The sequence below is a fragment of the Orbicella faveolata genome, unplaced genomic scaffold (assembly GCF_042242905.1).
Source record: "Orbicella faveolata isolate gen_17 unplaced genomic scaffold, um_ofav_v1 contig_25, whole genome shotgun sequence".
NCBI lineage: Eukaryota > Metazoa > Cnidaria > Anthozoa > Scleractinia > Merulinidae > Orbicella > Orbicella faveolata.
This window is the reverse complement of record NW_028301553.1, coordinates 7,609,233-7,621,935: the sequence shown is the minus strand read 5'-3', so window position 1 is coordinate 7,621,935 and position 12,703 is coordinate 7,609,233. Positions and strand designations below refer to the sequence as shown.

The 12,703-nt window shown below is 40.0% G+C and overlaps 1 pseudogene across 1 annotated transcript; it reads right to left on the bottom strand.

Annotated features, from left to right (window-relative positions):
* Positions 1-514: 514 nt before the first annotated feature.
* LOC110050607 (uncharacterized) lies at positions 515-11,273 on the bottom strand (annotated as a pseudogene). The gene is made up of 4 exons (XR_016208280.1): positions 10,762-11,273; positions 9,212-9,640; positions 4,130-4,396; positions 515-3,623 (listed from the first exon to the last, which is right to left on the bottom strand). The product of XR_016208280.1 is annotated as an uncharacterized LOC110050607 (transcript).
* Between the last annotated feature and the right edge of the window lie 1,430 nt (positions 11,274-12,703).

Sequence of the window (12,703 nt, the reverse complement as noted above, 5' to 3'; positions counted from 1 at the left end):
TGGTAAAGAAAAACAACAACTTCCATAATTAGAAGGGCCAGATAGCTGATAATAGACCAATCGAACAAGTTCGAGGGATGAATAAATTATTTCTTTTACTTTGTTTTTCTAAGCCTCGGAGGCATGGTGGAATTTCTAATATATCGAAATTGGCCTGTTAGGCAGAAGTTTAGCTGATAACCGAGAAGTGCTATGTGATAACCTGTTTTCTCTCGAAGTGCCGTATGTTCTCTCGCATGGGCATAGCTGAAAATTATCAAATGACTGTTAGCTGACTGCACAATTTTCCTGTAAGTGGTCCTCTCAAATTGGCCGCTTTTTGCTTGCTTTATAGACTGTAAGAGACCTTTCCTGCATTGCACTTCAGTGCGTTCGAACAATAGTACCATACCGACCGGCCTTTTCATACATTTGCTGTATTTCTGTCCACCCTGACCTGGACTCAGCGCTATTGTTTGTTGGAATGCGGGAAAGGTCTATTACAGGGTGGGTTATCCAACCACTGAGGTATATCTTTTCCGGTCTCAAATAGTTTTAATTTTTCATAGTTTTCCCACGATCACTACATGATCGTTGAGCTATGCAAGTCTGTTTCAGCGATAGTTGTCGCGTGGTTTCCATACGATGACATTTTTTTCATAGTTAGTAACCAGCGTTAATGTAGTGCGCTCTTCAATATTCCTATCCAGTTAGCACTATTTACAATGAATTTCGCTACGTTGCAATAAATTCATACTTATCACGATAAGAAACTGTCAAAAAAATCTACATCTTTCTCCTGCGGTTAATACATGTTCTATGTATTCCCTTGCACGAAGAACTAACGAATAAAGCACCAGATCAAGCTGCTCCGATAGCAACTATTTGTGGGAATTATGATCCTCCGCGAATTTGAGAGACATGAAGCTTTCAATTTGAGAAAAAACACACGTGGCTATGCTGTGAGCAAAATCCGCGTCACAGGATCTTGTGACCTTGTAGCTGGTTGGCTATTTCCAGACCCTCCTGAGATTTCCAAAACCGGGAATAACCTAAAAATAACTTGATATCTAAAGCGGCCTTCACACGGCAAACTTAAGTTAACAAACTCGCGTTGGCAAACTCAAGTTGGTGTATGTGAACGGCACAAATACAGTCAGCAAACACGTTGGCAAATTGTTGGCGACAAATAGAACCTGCCTCTATTCTCGCCAACTTTTAGCCAACTTTTTTGTGTTGGTAAATTCGTTTCTGACGTGTGAACGATTGACAAACATGTGTTGTTATCTGTCAACCAATCAAAACATGCGCTCTATTCACGTGATTTATTTGCATCACACTTCACAAAATGGTGGACGCAATTCAATATGAACATGAGGCCACCTTTAAATTTATCGAAGAGGTTCACAATTGCTCGGCTGTGTGGGACGTTTCATCTCTAGACTACAAAGATACTAAAAACAAACAAAAGAAAATAGAGGAGCTAGCGGACAAACTGGGTTTTGTCCAATCCTTTCTATTTCACCAACGCTTTCTGTTTCTTCTCTTCTCTTTTTCTGTTTCACTGTTCTACGTGATTGCCACTGCACTAAGTCGGATATCTTGCAAATTACCGTGCGTTGTGATTTGACGCGAGTTTGACATGTGAAGGTACAAGTTTGCCAACTTTTTGAAGTTTGCCAACACGAGTTTGCCAACTTAAGTTTGCCGTGTGAAGGCCGCTTAAGGATTACCTTAGTAAAAGGGTCTACATTGGGGATTAACTCTCTGACCCTAAATTATCCCTTGCTAATACTTGTTTCTGGCTGTCATTTCTTTCAAAGGTGAAAATCTCCCCTCGTGTTCAGTGATTACACAATAAAGCTCCAGTATTTAGCTTAGTGAAAGGTTTCAAAGTAACTGAACGAGCCTTTGCTATATATAGAAAGTACGTAGCGCTGAAACTAAACGGTCTTTAGAAATACCGAAAGTAGCGACCCTTTGAAAGAAACATCTACCGAACGCAGCGATCACAAATGTAACAATTAAATTGCTTTTTCTGAAAAATAACAGTAAGGAAAAACCGTTACAACGAACTGCAAATCGATTATTCTGTTCTGATGTTAATTCATTACAACATTTTCTTTCTTTTTAGTGTCTAAATTGTTGCTTCTTTTATTCTAGACAAAATTAGTTAAGTTTATTATCGTATTGTGCACTAGAGATGGGCATGTTTTCCTATTTGACTAAAAAAATAGTAAAATGGATATACTGGTATATGATGCACGTCTTCGCTTATTCAAAATTAACTACAAACTAAAATTAGCGATAGGAAGAGGCTGCTAAATCAGAAAGTTGTTTTCACAAACTCCTTTGCCGCTTCCAGCAAATGTGCTACTTATAACCTAAGAGATTGAAGCCATATTTTAATTTACAACTCAAAACTGGTCCAAGACCCAAAACAGAATATTTGAAATAAACGCTTTTCGTACCGTAGTGCTTAAAGGGACACAGCCAGCTTGCGCACATGCGCGTTAGATACCATTTCATAGCTAATTTGCATATCACAGAGACGCGATCCATACTGTTTTTAACCAAATATGATAAAAATACTATCATAGGATGAGAAAAAGTACACTCAAATGTTTTTCACTAAACGATTGAAAATCAAGGAAAACACTACGAAGATTGAAGGGGATTTCTACATGTAATTTGATTTCAGGTTGAGGTGAACTATTTTCAAAGTGATTTACATTTTAAAGTCCTTTTTTTCTTGAAAAAAAAGTACGTGCTCGACTGATTTTTCCAACGTTTACTACCCATCGTAAGTTTTCTCTATCGTCAGAAATTATGTAGAGTAGCCCAGAAGGTGTCGCCCAATATTCTTCTCTCAAACTCTCAACGATGTACTGAGGTATTTGCCAAGTTCCATGCCTAAAGTGTACATCGCTTTCTTGAAAAGAAACCTGTCCGTAAAGGATACGAGTTTTTAACAGGAGAGTTTCGTTGTTAGCGATCTGTATTCCTTTGTGCCTTGACCTCGAGATTTCAATCAACTTTGAATCAACGGACCATCGAAGTGTGCCATCAATGCCTTGCACGATTGTTACTCCAGTCACGGGCGTGTCGTGATACTGTTGAAACAGATTTTGATTAATGTGATCCGTAAATGTGGGGTCCCATAGTTGAAGATCTTCTGGCTGAAAAGATATTCTTCCATTAAAAAGTGAACTTCTCAGCAAGACAGACTCTCCCGTACGAGTTGTAACAGGAGGATGGTATAGCCGAGTTGTCGCTGGGGCTCGTTGCGTTGGGAGCTGCATATTTGGTACAGTGCACCCACGTCCTTTTCTTTGAGGAGGATCACTTTGTGATTGCCCTGAGGAGGTGGAAAACGATTCCGCTGCTGAGCCCCTGGTATCACTGTTCTTCTCTTGGGAAGCTCTTGAAGGATTCCTCTGTGGATTTGGTTGAGGTGTTCGTGATGTCGACATCAGACAATGGACCAAAGCATCGGGATCGACAGACAGCTTTCCATTTATTCAACCACGCAATAAGGCCCTTTCCTCTTCGAATTATTGTGTCTTCAATTGTTCGAATGACGATCTCTTTGTCCATTGGTGGTAAAGAGCAGTTATCGCAGACCAAAATGATGACTTTTTCAACTATAAAGACAAATGGATTATTTGCTGTTGTTGTTTATAAAAATCTTTATGGACTTCTGCAACTTTATTTAAGAGCTATAGTAAAGTTGGTATAGGTAGTCGCATCAAAGCGAGTGCAAGTTAAGGATCAGGAGTTAAGGACCAGGATTTTTCAAAGGGGAAGGGGGGTCACACTATGTCAAAGTGAGGGTACTCACCAGACTTTCATGTCGTTTTCGCCACCTGTTGGAGGTTGTTTGCTTAAAAAAGCCGTACAAAGGGGGGTGTCACGGGCACCCAGGACCCTCCCCCCCGCCCGTAGCTACGCCCCTGAGGATTTTCACGACAAGTGATATTTAAAAATTACCCTAAAATTGCAAGAGCCGTTTCAATACGCGTAAAGAGAAAGCTAACAGTTATTTTATGTATTGGGTTTACTGAGCACACTACCCATGAACAAAATAATGGAATTGGACAAGTTGTAACACTCTCATGCATTTCGAGGAATAATCTCTAATCTCAGTTACCAACTCTACTCGCCGCTGTTTCCAGAAGTTCTCGGTATTCTTTTTGTTGAGGTAGGTTTTCGTAAGCATCTTTGATTGTTTCGCCATCCACCACCAGCACACAGACCTTGAGATGGGCTTCCGTCAAATATCGCTTGATTTTATTCGGCGGATGGTTTTCAACTGGAGGATTTGCCGAAAGATTCAGTTTGGGAAAAATGTTTTGAAGAACTTGCATCACGGCGTGAATGGAATCCTCTGACACATTACAGCAAAGAATTGCCAAGTCTAAAGAACCAAAGAAATGGCAACAGTTTTTAGTTAATCTCTTCAAAATAATATCCTCTGAGATATATGTACATGTATATTTTTATGCTTAAACATGTAGTTTTCGCCAGGAGAGTGCAAAACAGATAAATTACAATCATCATTCTTTTTAGTTCAACGAGATTTTCACTTTAGAAAGAAAGCATTCAAAGAGAAACTAATAAAGTCATTTTCACTCTCAGTTAACATCAGTAGTTGTTAAATTGTAAACTTGATGCAATACAACACAATACGATACCATGCATGAAACTGGAGTCAAAGGAACCAGTCATTGTTTATCACTTGGGTGGGGGTAACGGGGATTCACTTGATCTTGGGATAAGTTACCGGTAAAGTTACTTGGTAAAGCGGGATGAGCTAAAGATACTGTACATACATTTCTTGGGGACTATCCGCTGAGAAAACCAACGAGTTCATTTGTACCGTCGTAGCAGGCGTTATATAAACTCAAGAGTCATCAAGCATGTCTCTTATTTAGAACACGAGAGCTCACGTGAACATTGTAGAAAACACGAGCCGCAGGTGTAAGTACTTTCAAATGCCTGGAGGTCCTGGGGCCCGTTTCTCGAAAGCCCCGGAAACATTTCGGGCCCGCGAAGCCATATTTAGTCAATCGGTATTTAAAGACAGAGAGGTGGCCTGGAACGTCTTGTATGAAGAGAACATCTGTTCATATTAAGGATGTGTGAATAAAACAGCTCTGTAGTCAAAAGGTTTGAGATTTTGCTACGGCTTTCCGGGTACGAAAATGTTTTGGGAACTTCGAGAAACTGGCCCCTGGAGTGTTGATGACAGTGTGATGCATTATTGTCAGAGAAGTAGTTTGGCCTAATGGTTATCACGCTGCATTGCCGATCGAGCGGTCTGGGATACAGCCCTTGCAAGGGTCATTGCAAGACACTTAACTCTCACATTGCCTTTCTCCAGTTAGGGCCGCGTTGTTGAAAGCCCGATCTATCGTAGCTAACTCAGGATTACCGAAAAATTTTATTTCATTTGGTGAGGTTTTCTGTTCATATTGTTTGTCCTTCAGTTTTGAGCTGGAATAATTTAAACTTCACAAAAACATGGCCGTGAAAAACACTTTCATAGAATTGAAAAAAAAATAATAATAATAAAATAATAATAAAAAAATACTTCGGTTAACAGTTAACCGAAGTATTATTAGCCGGCTTTCGAACAACTCGGCTCTAGAGTATAAATGGGTACCGGCGAATTAGTAGGGGAAAAAACGTGACAATCAGCTTTCATATTAGTAACACAAGTGCACCATAGTGAAACACTTAAAGTTAATTCTGAGCCACTTGAAGTTGATAAAGGTCACTTGACGCCCGTAGCAAATTTGTAAAAGCTGACTTTGCGAGTGGTAGCCTATGGAGTTTTTCGGGTCGTCTGTATGTTTCTACTTGAGTGTGGAGTTACGTTATTGGACGAAAAAATTCACTAATTCATTAATTATAATCCATTGATTAATAAATTAATTATCAAAAGGTTCGTTAAAAGAATTAATCCCCCATGTAGGTCTGACCTATGGGCAAGACCCTCGAATTATTTTTCAGACATGGACTCAGTTTCTTGCGCAGATAATACCATACGTTTACGTGGGGAATAAATACACGTGGCTATGCTTTGAGTAAAATCTGCGTCACAGGATCTTGTAATCTTGCGGCTGATTGGCTATTTCCAGACCATCCTGAGATTTCCAAAGCCGGGAATAATCTAAAAATAACTTGAGATTTAAGGATTACCTTAGGAATAAGAGATGTTTTCGGCACTCTCAACCGTCTTTTTGTTCGGCCAGGCTTTCTTTTGTTTTGTGCTCGTTTGCCTGTTCATTATTTGGCTGTTTATTCGGTTTTAGGGAGTTTTATTAAGCAAACATCAACGGCAACGGCAACGAGTACAATGGCTGGGTAAGGCCCAGTTCATACGTCGCATTTCTGCCGTGTCGAATTCAATTCAATTAAGTGTGGATTCATACGTTGCACTTGTGTCGCACTTAATTCGGAATTTGTACTGTCGGGTATGTCAGCCAGCGGAAAATGTTTTAAACGGAGGGTATTCAATATGGCGGACGAAAATACTGAGCGACGAAGAACTTTAATTTTGCAAAAAAATGACCGCCAATGGAACGAGAAGGAGAAGGCTGACAACGGAGCAGTATGTGTTGCAATATGCTCAGGTTGCATTGGGTCGAGAATGGCCAAGTTTCTTCTTTTTCTTGAGCGGGAAAACATTTACGCATGCTCAATACATTAACATTATGTATGCATTACATTCGACACGGCAGAAATTCGACGTCTGAATCGGTGTCGCATTTCTGTCGGATAATGCGACAAGACCAGTCGAACGTGCGGCAGATATGCGGCAGCCGATTCAGACGTCGAATTTCTGTCGAATTTAATTCGTTGAATTGAATTCGACACGGCAGAAATGCGACGTATGAACCGGGCCTAAGCGTGCATTAAAATTCTTTGTTCATTTCTTTGCCGTTGTTTACAAAAGGTCACAAAACAACAACATGAAATAGCCACAGTCTGCATATTCGAGAGAACGTGACTATACCATGGCCAATTTTGAAATTTATTTTTCGAATTTTGACTCTGTCCTACATATTCTGTTTGGGGTATTTCTGACAGTATAGGCAAACTGAATGAATGTAATTCTCGCGAGTTTCGTTGGTTAAATATTAAGTCGTTGTAATGTAATGTAATTTGTTTACCCACGGAGCACCAAGGAGTTCACAGAACTCGTTCAGAAATTGTCCGTGCATTCAAGGATCGAATTGGAATTTGAGAAATGTTGGTTTTTGAGGAGAGGGGAAAACCGGAGTACCCGGAGAAAAACCTCTCGGAGCTGAGAAGAGAACCAACAACAAACTCAACCCGGCCACATATGACGCCGGGTCCGTGAATTGAACCCGGGACACATTGGTAGGAGGCGAGCGCTCTCACCACTGCGCCATCCCTGCTCCCTCGTTTTTGAATCGATGTTGCCTTTGGCGTTGTTGCCGTTGCTGCTTAAACTACTTTTGCTACTTGGACAGCGAGCGTCTTCCTGCGCTTTCGACCATCTGTTTGTTCGGTTACCTAGCTTGTGTTTGGGCGTTTGTTTGCTTTGCACTCGTTTGTCTTCTCATTTCTCCGCCGTTCATTCAGTTATTGTTTGTGCAGGGGACATCCGTCTCTTATTTAAACTCCTATTAAAGTTTCGAAATTTATTAAAACATACCGAGTGCCGATGCTCCTTTGCTTGAATTGTAATCAAAATACCAAAGAGGACATTCCCACAGCGTTGGAGGTTTTCCTTCGCTTTGAAACGAAAGGAAACGAAACATAAACAGATCCTCCAAGAAAACATCCACGCAACGCGCGAGTAATATCCGCGGAAGAACTGGGTACAATGTCTAAAAATAACCTGAGAGGGATTACCTTAGTTAGAGGACCCATATGGGGGATCCACTCTCTTACCTTACCACGTTCTCTCGAATATGCAGACTGTGGCTATTTCATGTTGTTGTTTTGCTACCTTTTGTAAACAACGGCAAAGAAATGAACAAAGAATTTTATATAATAATCAAATCAATGCGCGCGCTCTGATTGGTCAATCAGCTATGGTTTATTGTGCCAGGAAATTTCGCGTGTCTTCTGAATTATTATATAAAAGCACTCGCACTCGAAGAAGCACTCGAAGAATTCGTAAATCACACGCCTGCGGCTCGTGATTTACGAATTCTTCTCGTGTTCTTCCAACATCCCGCGTGGTTTATCAGCCTATAAACCATAAAAACTTGTGGTCTATTGCTTAAATAACGCACACTTACACAGCCATTGTACTCGTTGCCGTTGCCGTTGAAGTTTGCTTAATTAAACTCCCTAAAACCGAATAAACAGCCAAACGAGCACAAACCAAACGAAAGCCCGACCGAACAAAAAAAACGACTGAGAGTGCAGAAAACATCTGTGCTCTGAAACGAAATCAAAACATATAAAATGACGTTCCCGCCATTTCGTCTCAGGTAGTTTCGAGAAAGTCGCTTCCGCTGTCCACGCATCGCGCGAATAGTATTCTCGGAAGAACTGGGTACCATGTCTAAAACTAACTTAAGAGGGATTACCTTCGTTAGAAGACCTATATGGGGGATTCACTCTCTTACCTTGATAATCTCATGAAATACCTCATTCCCTCTGAGACCCGCGCGCAGGGAATCCTGGTAGCTGTATGCAATGTCTCGAAGGTATCGCCCGTGTGTTGAAGACAACTACCATGATTCCTTTCGCGTGCGTCTTATAGAGGTAATGGGTTTTTTTTTTTTTTTTTTTCCTTATTTCAGTGTCACCATAGGAGGATTGGCCAATTGAACAAAGACTTGTTAATGAAAAATCCCAACTGGTAAAAGACTGTTTACAAAGGCTATTTACAAAGAGTGGACAAATTGAATTTTGAACCACTAAAAACAAATCACTGATCGGTTTTTGAAAACCTCGCGAAAGTTTCGTCTGTGGATTATGTTGGGCGATGGTCATGGCGAAATTAGAGACTGGTAAATAGTAAATGGTTGCCGGCTAAATGGGCCAGTTTCAATATATCAAGAATTATAACTGGGCGGAGAAGCTTGAGGATGTATATATATAAACAAAATCAAAGTGCTGCTGGAGGACTTAACAAATAGCTATTTTGTTCTATTTCCCACCAGATGATGCGGCCTGCATGAACTTTGCAAATGGTGCGGGTCAATTCAGATAGTGTCTGTGGACAAATATGATGCATTTTTACCTTTAGGAGATCTTGAAGTATTGAATTCCTCAGGTCTGGCGCCTGCCCTGTTGCCCATTTCATTGCCTATTTCAACGCGAGAGACTATTGAACTTAGTTGCTGTGCAGGATCTTCTTCCACGGCTTCTTTCCCAAGTTCATTAGAGCTCGCTGACGGCGGTGTTTGTGTTGATGGTCCTTGTGGGGGTTGATATTCAAACTTCTGTCCTTTCTTGTTTGGATCAAAGTAATGCAGCAGTGCTTCTTCGTGAATCGCTTTGTGCTTTTTGTTCCAAGAAAAGACGAAGCTTTTCCTTCCATCAATAAACTCCTCACTAAACTGAGACCGAGCAATTTTTCTCTTGGCCCAGCGCGAGATGACAGACTGTTCTTCCTCGGCTTCGTTCTTGTAGTTGTCACCTCTTCCAATAACAACGATCACATTCTCATCTTAATCAAATAAAAGATAAAATATTTAAAATCCCATTTCAACAGAAAGAACATGAACAAAACAACTTTTCCCCATGAGTTAAACTACTACAAAGCTCTTAATAATCAAGCACTTGACTCTATAAAGGATTTTTAACACGTAAAGACTAACACAACTTATCGCCTGCGCTCCCAAGACCATAACCTCCTCGCTGTTCCCAGAACCAAACACATGACATTTGGTGATCACGCCTTTGCATACTCTGGGCCTTTTCTCTGAAACAAACTTTCTCGTGAAATAAGACTAAGTCCAACCCTGACTGTCTTAAAATCAAAACTACTTTTTTTAAAATTAGGGTATAGCATGCCATAGTCTTATAATATGTTTTTTAAATTGTATTATTTTTATATACATTTTTCCTATATTTTTGCTGTAATCTTACATTGTAAAGCGCTTTAGAATATTTTATAATAATTTTATTATTATTCACTATGGAATAACAAAGACCGTCCTTAAATTCGCTCTATTGTTCTGCATGTCATTTTCAGCCCCGACAGCAAGTGAAATTTCCATTTTTAGCCTACATTCTATCTAGACCGCGGTCTAAAGAGCTCAGAAGAGAGAAAATCTAACATAAAATATTGAATTATGGTCCCTTGGTCTGTAAACCCCAGCCCCTACCCCCATCCCCCCAAAGAAGAAAAATTCACAGAGTATTTTACAGTAAAATTTGTTAGGCGTCGACGGTGAACAATTAAAATATTCATGCAAGTTTGAATTTAAAACAGTCATTGCATTCTTGGAAATGTGGCAGATGTTTGCTGCTAGATCGGTTGTTTGTATGACTAAACCAAGTCATAAAAGCCACAAATGTATCAAAAGCAGGAATATGTTGTTCTTGTCAATCTAATTACAAAAATACGCAATGAATCACTTCCTGTACGCCGGAACACGGTGAACAGTTTATATTTTGTTTGTAGTCAACCTCTGGACAGTATAATATTTTTAAAGTGTAAGACCTTTACATATAGGTTTCTTACAAATTTTGCTTCCATTGATTTTATAGCTACAATGTCATGCAAACCCTGGTACCTAGACCATCGAGTTTTAGTAGTATTATCGTTCTAATGTCTAACATTACCTGTCGCTTGTAGTAAAGCTCTGTAAACCTTGGCGTATCCATGTTCCAAGTTATCATTGTTGATGAGTAGAACAGATTCGTGCGCGTGGACAACAAATATTGCAAAATCCATCTTCGTTGCAGGAATTGTTTTCGTACTCAACTCGGACATTTCAGATAGAGTGAAGCTGCGTTTCTCTACTTCGAATTCGAAGCCAATTCTCACTTTCGTTGCATTCAACAAATCCTCGACGATGCTTAACTGGTAAACATTATCGCAATTAAAAAGATAAAACTTGCGCGGCTCCGCCATCGTTTGACTTTCGTTTGGTCAAAGTACAATGTTCTTATATCCTTCTTGGCAACCTTGGTTTGCTTGACTAGTACAGTCGAAGCAGTTTCTTTCACGAATTTCAAAACGGAATTCATTTATTCCCAGAAAAAGCTTCGTAAACATCTGTGCATTGATCGCAACAATTCCGAGAAAACCGATCAAGCATGAAACATTACACAACCATGGTAGCTCGACCCCAGGCTCTCTCTCCTTTGCCCCTTTGTCGTTGAGGAGAGTGTCTCTCCCTGCAACGATAAGTACGATGGCTTGAAAGGGACACACTTTTCTCTCTCTGTTTTTTTTTTTTTTTTTTTTTTTACTTGCGACTTAGCTGCTACTTTCTCGCGACTTAGCTGCGACTTTCTTGCGACTTTCCTGCTACTTTCTTGCGACTTTCTTGCGACTTGCTACTTCCTTTTGACTTTCCTGCTACTTTCTTGCGACTTTCTTGCTGCTTTCTTGCGACTTAGCTGCTACTTTCTTTCGACTTAACTGCTACTTTCTTGCGACTTAGCTGCAACTTTCTCGCTACTTTCTTGCAACCTGGCTGCCTGGCTACCTAGCTGGGCCACGTGAGACGACAGGCCAGGTTGCATTGCCGAGAAACAACATGGATTCTCCAGAAGAACAGTTACCGGAGGTTGACCAGGTATTTTGACACTTTTTCCTGTCTTTCGTACAAATTAGACAATTTAATAAAGTTTAATAAAATTATTTAATAAAACAATTTAATAAAATTAATTAATAATTTTATTTAATGAAACTTAATAAAATTTAATAAAAACTTACCACCTGTTTCCTAGACGCATTTCCGCTGAGTTTGTCATTCCTATCTGTATATCCGTAGTTGTGTTCTTACGAAATGTAAACTCTTGTACGAGTTAGGTATATATACAAGGGCTTCGTGTTGTATTGTTGAACTCCCTGACGAAGTGTGCGTTAGTCACACGAAGCGCGCAGGAGAAATAAAGAAGTTATACAACTACAGTTCGCAGAGTGCTGCTCACTAGTTAAGTTTCTATTAAATAATTTTATCAATAATTTTTATTAAATAATTTTATCAAATAATTTTATTAAATAATTCAATGAAATTTTATTAAATTTTATTAAATTTTATTAAATCGTCGCGCATTACTGCATTGTTGCTTATTGCAGGAAAGTAAGGTGGAAGCACTGCCAGCGACGTAGAGCACACCGTAATGAAAGTGAAAACGGCCAAAAACTTCATAGCTGTACTGTAAAGCCAAGGCAAAACAGACTAACGATTAAGCTATCGAGTCCACGTTGTTTTCAAATAAAACAACCTAGCCTGCCAACGCACGCGGCCTAGCGAAGTAGCCAGGCGGCTAAGCGGCAAGGAAGAAAGTCGCAGCCAAGTCGTAAGAAAGTAGCGAGAAAGTAGCAGCTAAGTCGCAAGAAAGTAGCGAGAAAGTAGCAGCTAAGTCGCAAGAAAGTAGCAGGAAAGTCGTAGCTAAGTCACAAGAAAGTAGCAGCTAAGTCTCAAGAAAGCAGCAAGTCGCAGCTAAGTCGCAAGAAAGCAGCAAGAAAGTCGCAGCTAAGTCGCAAGAAAGTAACAAGTCGCAGCTAAGTCGCAACAAAGTCGCAGCTAAGTCGCAAGTGAGAAACAAA